This window comes from Mastomys coucha, unplaced genomic scaffold (assembly GCF_008632895.1).
Source record: "Mastomys coucha isolate ucsf_1 unplaced genomic scaffold, UCSF_Mcou_1 pScaffold9, whole genome shotgun sequence".
Lineage (NCBI taxonomy): Eukaryota > Metazoa > Chordata > Mammalia > Rodentia > Muridae > Mastomys > Mastomys coucha.
In genome coordinates, this window is record NW_022196915.1 from 46,062,659 (window position 1) to 46,071,502 (window position 8,844).

Sequence of the window (8,844 nt, forward strand, 5' to 3'; positions counted from 1 at the left end):
AGAGTACATATGGTGGGACTAATGGCTCCAGCAGCATATGTATAGCAGAGGATGGCCTAGTTGGTCATTAAGGGCAGGAGAGGCCCTTGGTTCTGGGAAAGTTCTATGCCCCAGTGTAGGGGAATGCCAGGGCCAGGAAACAGAAGAGGGTGGGTTGTGAGCAGGGAGAGGTGGGAGGGAACAGTGTTTTTTTTTTCTTTTCAAGGGGAAACTGGGAAAGGAGATATCATATGACACATAAAGAAAATATCTAATTTTAAAAAAGACATTCATTTTCACTAGTTCTACAGGTTCGTTGAAAATTAAAATCTATAATTTGTGACTAAGTTATTATTTAAGTTTTATATAGATAAACTCAGTCTATTTTATCTTCTGTCCTTGTACTTACAATAAATTGCTAGTTCCCTTTTTATGACCTTAGGTTAATTGTTTTACAACTTCTTGGAATGCTTTCTAAGTTGTAAATGCTTGCTGTCTATCTCAGAAGCAATTAACTCATAATATTTGAAGATTGGCAGAGTTATCATTGCAGTTTTAATATCAGGAAGGACTTAATAGCACTCCTATTATAAATGGCTTAATAATTACTAGTGTAATTTTAGAAGTTCTTATAGAATCATTAAGAATTTAGAAATCATCTATTTGTCTATATAGCATCACTACAAGACAGTATATCTTTGTTATTCTTCAGAAATCTGCTCAAAAGGGTGAACTAATACCTAGTGCTTGTAATATATATTTTATAATAACAGAAAGAAGCACATTAATAGCAGAAATCTTTCCTCAAATGTAGATTTGGAGGAAATCTTTGGCCTTGCCTAGCAGAGCAAATCCATTTTACAGCCCATGGTGAAACCATATCAGGAAGATTATCTGCTAGTTTTTAGCTTCTCGTAGGTAGCTCCTGGCTTGATAGTGTGATAGTAAATTCCCCTTAAGATCAGTGACTACTCCTAGATGACCTTGGGTATATCTCCAGTCTTTCTCTGGGAGCTTTTCAGGCCAGATCCAGTTAGACTTCTCTAGGACCTGTGTCTTCAGCAATAGGGATTTACCTTCCCTTTCTGTGAGGCCACCAAGAGCAACAGCAATGACTTCTATTGTTTGTCCAGTGTCCTGACCAACATTTGGGAGGAGGTGTTTCAGGTTATCTGCTCCTATCTTCAGACACACACAAAATGGTTATGAACCTTTAGATCACTGGATTCAGTGTTACAGAGACTCAGATGTCTTTTGGGTATGGATAATATTAAAATTTGTTTCATGCTTGCTTTTTTTTTTTTTTTTTTTTTTTTTTTTTTTTTTGGTTTTTCAAGACAGAGTTTCTCTGTGTAGCCCTGGCTGTCCTGGAACTCACTTTGTAGACCAGGCTGGCCTCGAACTCAGAAATCCACCCGCCTCTGCCTCCCAAGTTTAAAGATTAAAAGCGTGTGCCACCACTGCCTGGCTTGTTTCATGCTCTTCTACTGAGAAGGCTGGCTTTAGAGAGGGATTTGGCATGCCTGTTTGCTCCAGACTCAAGCATGTTTGTTTAAAATTTTTCTGCAAAGTCTCTGTCCTGGGTCAGACCAGCCACCTGACAAGGACAGGAGATCAAAATAGAACATCCAGGGAAAAGACACTGCTTGAGAACAAGAGAGGTAAACTCTTTCCAGTAGAGGTTACAAGTAGCAAAGTGTAATCACCAAGTAAAGTTTAACTCTCCGAATAATGCCTCCCCCTCCATGGTTTTGTTTTCTATCTTTTAAGTTTTTGTCAAAATGTAAATTTTACCTTTCTATACTTTAGGATTAATAATTTCATTGGGTGTGGTTTTAAAAGGATCTGTAAGATCTATAACACAAAAACCAGCTCAGAATTTGCATTGAAAGGGTTTATAGTTAAAAATCTATAGATAATTTTAATTGACTGCAACATACTATATGTGTAACTGAATTTGACTCTTGCTTAAAAGTATAGATTTGCTACAGTGTGCTATCTATGTAACCTGGATTTAGCTCTTGTTTAGAAAAATAGATTTGCTACTGCATATTATATATGCAACCTGGATTCAACTCTTGACTTGGAAAATAGATAGTTTTGAAGGAAAAAAATGATTAGGAGGAGTGTTTCTCTTTGAGTAAAGAGCAGCTTGTGGTTCCCTGCCACCTTGGCTGATGACCTCATCAAGTTGGAAGCACCCATGTGGTTGGCCACCATCATTAGTAAGGGTATAGAGTAGGCATGCCATGTGACCTCACTGCCATCTTGATATAAAGCATGCTGTAGCTGGGTAGTAGTGGCTCATGTCTAATCCCAGCACTTGGGAGGCAGAGGCAGAGGCAGAGGCAGGTGGATTTCTGAGTTCAAAGCCAGCCTGGTCTACAGAGTCAGTTCCAGGACAGCCAGGGCTATACAGAGAAACCCTGTCTCAAACAAACAAACAAACAAAAAAACAAAAACAAAAAACAAACAAAAAAAACCCATGCTGTTAAACCACATGCTATGAAACAACTACTGTGGCACCCATAGAACTCCTAGTCCTACTGAGCCCCTCTATCTATTATCTCCTTGATTAGACAAATGAGGCATCACCAAGGCTCCAAGATTTTTTTTTCCTACAACAAGGACACAACAGCAGGCCTCCAAGATGTTTTGGATTAGGAATGATTTTTGGATGATAGTTTTTGTTCTGAGAGTAAAATATAACAGATGAGACAAAAATCACAAACTAGGTATATGGAAAATAGTACTTAGAAGCAACTTATGTTTGATGATTGTTTATAAATCCTTAAGGTTATAATGGTCTATTCAGGCCAACGAAACCTGACCTAAAGATGTATGTCTGATCACATATATCCTTGCTAATTTTGTTAAGGTTTATGGATTTGAAGAAATTGAGACATAAAAAACTTTTTTTATTTTTGTAAAATACAGTTTTTGGTCTCTTGCAGACTGTATTTAAGTTTTAAAACTTATTTTAATACTAAAGGATGTTTAATTCAAGAAATTTAATTTCTAAGGCTAAAACTTAACAGGTGTAATATTCAAATCTTATAAAAGTTACTAAGTTACTATAAACTGTTAAAGATAACTAAGATATAAAGTTAGTGGTCAGCCATGCTAAGTACAAATGTAATCATTTACAGAGACAAGCTTGAGGGAAAGAACAATTTATATTCCTCATTATATACCCTTCTGTGTATGATGTCAAAATTAAGCCCATAGCAAGTAATTCAAAGCAAAGTAAATTTAAAGCTAAATGTAAAACAATATTCATAATCAGGTATATTTTTAAAAACTAGCTATAAAAAAATTGAATGCTTGCGTAAAATGAGTTAAATTTACAATACACTTGCATAGCAGGGCATCCCCAGGATCAAGTAGTGCCTTTGGATGGAGCATAATCCCACTAGAGTAAATTGCATGTAATAGCCTTCTTCAAGACAAGGATGTATGGGGAAATAAGATATGGCAGAAGCTCTGTAGGCCTGGCTAGATCCAGCTGTCTAGGCCAAAATAAAATAAAACCTAGACTCCTCTTTATCTACAGGAAAGAAGAATTACCCTTCACTCCTCACATGATAGGGTAATGGATTCTCTTGCCCAGTGGAAGATCTTAGAACCTGCATCCCATCCTCAATGTCTTAAACAACAGGGAGGCAAACAGCTGTTACTCTGCCCTGCGTGTCTCCCATTCCCATACTGACCTATGAGGATGCTGTGGACAGGGGAACCTATGCCTAAGCCTACCACTGACTAGTGGAGACCTGCAGAGCAGTCCAATTGGCCATGCCTTTGCCCTAGATTTCAATTCTTCCTTTAAACAAAATCTAATTCCAGTCATATTCCCTGATTAAAGGAGGCTGCCAGATACTCTGTCATCAAGTTTACAGCTTGGGAAAGTTATTCAGAATATCCAAGTGGTATCTTTGACAGTTTTATATCTGTAGAGTCAACAAATGATTCTATTAAGGCATATCCCAAGCATTTAGAGTCTTCAGGAAATGGCTAGGAGAAAGAAGACTCTCTCCAACCTGGGCTCACCTGTGGTGCTTTGCGACTATAATCTAGTCTCTACCCAGTGGAGAGCCTCCAGGGCCAATTAGTAGTCTTTTACTTTGAAGCCTACAAGAAGTATAAAGGCTTTGACTTTGAAATAGTTGTTTGTTTTAGCCAGTACTTTAAAGGCTAAGGTCACTGTGCTGAATGTGCCTGAGTCAAAAAGAGTCCAGGATGATGTCCTTCAGGAGCAGAGCGATGCTTATGGATGCTCCTTAAGAAACCCCAAGAGCCAATGTTTGCTAAAGCTCATTGAATGTAGTTATCTTGCTTTACAAATTATGCTCTTAAATAATCTATTTTAAATAGAATGATGTTGAGAATCATGCTTCCTCCTATCACAATGTCCTGGCCTAGAGATTGTTCTTTTGGCAGGAGTCAAGAGTTGCCTGCGGCCTTTTTTTGCTAATTTAGTCCATATGACATATTTACATAATTATCTATTGAAGATTTGACATGACTGTCAAAGCTCTTATCTCTCATCTGTTGGTTGAGTGTATGGAATGAAATTGTCGTGGAGAATTTAAAGTTTTTGTAAATAGAGTTAATTTTAGAAAAAACATTCTGGTTGTTCAGTGTAAACTTTGTAAAATGAATCGTATACTCTTTTAGGGTGAGAGCTTAAGACAAGGCTTCTCTGTGTTTCCCTGGCTGTCCTGGAACTTGCTCTGTAGACCAGGCTCATCACAAACTCAGAGATCTGCCTGCCTCTGCCTCCCACATACTGGGATTGCTACCACCTGGTGAGCAATTTATTCTTGACAGTGGAACTCACTGACTGGGATAGTAATTTAGGGTATTCTAGAGTGTTCTAGAGGAGTGCCCTTGAGAACGGACAAGGCAGTTAGTACCTCTGAGAGTATACTTTTTTAAATTGGAAATCATTTAGTTTGGGGGAGTACAATTTAAAATTACATTGCCTCATTACATAGCCTGACAGTATAAAATATATTTACTTTCTGAGCCTGTAATATAAGTATGACATTTTTATGTTAACAAAATGTGTGTCCCCATGTTTTCAAATACTAAACATGGTCATTCAAGATAATAGTCCCAATTTTCAGAATTTTACCTTTACCTTATCCAATTTTTCTTAAATTTACTTAAGATTCTCTGTTTTGTTCATTAAATGTTAGCTGATGTTGCTAATATTTTAAACAAATATAGAAAGTTCATCATATATAGAAACAAAGAATTCAGTTGACACTGTGTCCAGATTCATCCCTTAGATGCTGACTCTAGCTGACTTCTTTTATAAGGCTTCTGGATGCTTGTCCCTTATGTAGGAGTCTGGTGTAACAAACATCAAGTTACAGTTGCCTTTCCTTCTACAGTGCTCTGGTCTTGGTCCAGCCAGCTGTACAATTGCACTTAACCTTATGTTATTAACTCATCAACTCATTAACTTGTTAACTTATTAATTCACGTTAATCTGGATGTAAAAGTCTTCCTCATGGAACTTTGTCTCTTAATTTTCTCCACAAAGTTATACAATTGTGATCTCCTAGCTTACATTCTGAATCTTTGTCAACTGTTAAGCTTTATCATGGCACCTTTGATGAACCCTCTTCTGAAGCACTCTAAATTCAGCTCCCTTGTCAACCCTTTTCCACAGCCTAGAAACAGCATTCCCCCAAACCCTGAAAGCAGTTTGGGTCACTTCTGAAAGGGTGACTGGTGGACCATGGGCTATCCAACAAAACAGCTGCACCAAAACTTTCTTTACAGCAATTAACCTTTCAGACTCACCAGCTCTTAAGAAAACTTAGAAAAATCTCAAGTTAGCTCAACATCCTTCAAGACCAACTTGATTCTTAGGCTTCTGTACTACTACAAATCTAAAAATGGACAAGATGTAACTTGTGCAAAGGATGGGATTTGTACCCTCCTCTGAAAATTAAGTAACATATGCACCAACAAGTCCTAACATTTTGACATGGGACCCTAGAGACAGAACAGACGAAAACTGTAAGCCTCCTATATATGGGCTTCTGGTTCCCTCCCCTCTAGGTCCTCCCCTTGAGCACTTCATTCCTCTTTATTATCCTCATACTTATGTCTTTGAAATGTTGTATTTCTTGAACTCACTCTGTGCCCAAACAAAACATTTCACACAAGTTTTCCCAATAGCTCTCCCTCTACAACAGCTCCATTTGTCTGCAAAAAGACTGTTTAGAGAAGCTCTGGCTGCAAGCATCATCCCTTTCATCCCAGGCCAGATACAATTCTTACATCAGTCCTTTATTTCCTGCTGTTGTGTCACGGACTGGGGTTTCTTACGGGGTCCATTGTTCTACGGGACAATGGGTTCTGGCCAGGTGTGCACAGGATTCAGCTTTGTCAAACAGACTCGACACGAGTGGTGTAAGGTCTGAGTGTATTTCTCAAAAATGACATGAGGCTTTTACAATCGTTGCAAAAGAGGAATGAAAAATCTGGCAGCTCAGTAGTCAAGGTACATCTGAGGCCATCTAAAACACACTAGGTCTAAAACATCAGCCATCTCCTCTGGACTGGTGCAACACCCCGGGCTCCGAGCATGTTCGGGCTGCATGGTCCTGGCCAGAATACCAGGGGGCTGCGGGTGCACCAGCCAGGAGGGTAGAGGCTTGAGTCCTCAATGCTGAATGCTCGAATCTTCAATGTTGAATGCTTGAATCTCGAATGCTCAATCTCTTGGATCTCAACTGGTGCTGCACCCCACTGGGCCCAAGCACTCTGGGCCCAGGGGACGTTGGGAGGACTGCGGACTGCATGAATCTTAAGTCCTAGTCCACCAAAGTTGGTTCTAATCCGAGTGCGAGTGAGTCCAAATGCTGAATGCAGACTGCCTGCTGCTGACTGTTGAATGCTCTTTCTGTAAGCTTTAATGCCCGACCCAAAATGTTGGAGGCAATTAGTTAGAATGGCTTAACATTCCAAGCCAGGGTTTAATGCCCTACCCACAATGCTGGAGGCAATTAGTTTAGATGGCTTAACATTCCAAACCAGGGTTTGACTAGGATGTTAGAACATTGGTGAAGGTCAGAGAGCAATGTCCGAATTTTCTTTTTCTAGCTGTTAAGAAATGATATCTTGGTGGGCCACTAACATACAAGTATGAGGACATATCTGGGCTACCTCTGAGTTTGGGGTGCCAGGCGACAATGCAGAGACAGGAGACTGACTTTCCTTGAAGTTTACGCCTCAAATACCGCCGTCATGCAAAGTGTGTGTGGCACTGTTGATGCTCTGTAACTCCCTTTGTTTCTGCTAGCTGATTCTGGTGCAGTACTCAACTCTATGCTCACCTCCTCTTGAAACCCACCTTGTCTCTCCCACCTCTGCTCCTCTCCTGCCTCCTTCTCCCATTTCTCATTTTTACTCTGTAACCAAATCTTGTTACAACTCTCTAAATATTACTTTTCAAAAGTTTCTTCAGGAATGCAGGACAACAGTCACATGATCCATCAAAACTTAAAACTCCTGCTAAGTGACCAGAGGACACTCTGCTTCAGAAGATGCTCCCCCCACCCCCAAAGACACAGAACTACCCTTTCCAACAAAGACCCTTCTCAGCAAGAAACAGACAATACCCTCCATTGTTCTTAGAGTCCAGAATGATAGGTTCCTATAAAGAGAAAAACGAAAAGCAATACTACACATGTCCCTTGTGTCTGCAAGGACTACAGGAAGAAATGTGCTGCAATCATTTTCCAGCCCTATAAAGTGTGCCCTACAAAACAGCTGTCTCTTCCCTAGACATTTTTCATTGCTGGCACTGAACAGGTCATAAGGCTCAATTTCCCATGGGTAACCTTAAGCCACCACCTCCATGTGTGACCAATAAACATGGTCTTACCTATCTGAGGTCAGACATGCCTCTCCCTGCCTTCTCTTTTAAATCATCTCAGAAATCTAACATAGACATTACATAAAAAGATCAGGGCAGTGGTGGTGTCTCAGTGACTAAGCTGCACTAGCTGCTCTTCCAGAGGACCCAGGTTCAGTTCCCACCATCCTTATGACAGTTCAGAACTGTCTGTAACTCGAGTCCCAAAGGATCTGACACCTTCTTCTTCCTCCTCAAGCACTGCACACATGTGGTACCCAGACATGCATGCAGGCAAACATCTGTACACACAAAAGACAAAGGAAAAATCTAAAGGACAGTACGACAAAAAGTAAAATTTCTAAATGTATACACATAAAATATAAAACGTGTAAATAGGTGAACGAAATGAACCAACAGAAATTCTTCAAACTGAAAAGAGAAACTGAAAAATCCACATAAAATCTCCACTCAACAAATGATAGAAACACCAATTAGAAAATACACAAAATCCAGTGGCATGAAAAAAGAGAGAGGATCAAATTAACATGTATGTAACTTTCCACCCTGCAATGTAAGACTGCACATTATCTTTAGTTTCCCATGGATATTCTTCTAGAGAGATGAAGACACTTATGAAAACTTAGATTTGAAATAATGTCCCTCAGAAGATGAAGGCATACAGAAAATTTATTTACAAAGTGTAACACTATCTGTCCTTTTAAAAAAACTTTTATTGCATTATGATGAGAAAAGTTACATGATTTCAATTTATCTGAATTTGTTAACATTTAAAAACATATTTTAAGTAAATAGAATTAAATCACATTCTTGTTTTCCCTTTGTACCCCAACTCCTCCCAGAGATCCCCCTTCAATACCTACAGTTTTTTTGTCAAATTCCTTAAAATTTATAAAATATAAAAATAAAAATGAGTATTATAAAAGTTGTTTGATATAAAACAACAATTTAACAGTCTTATATAGATGCTT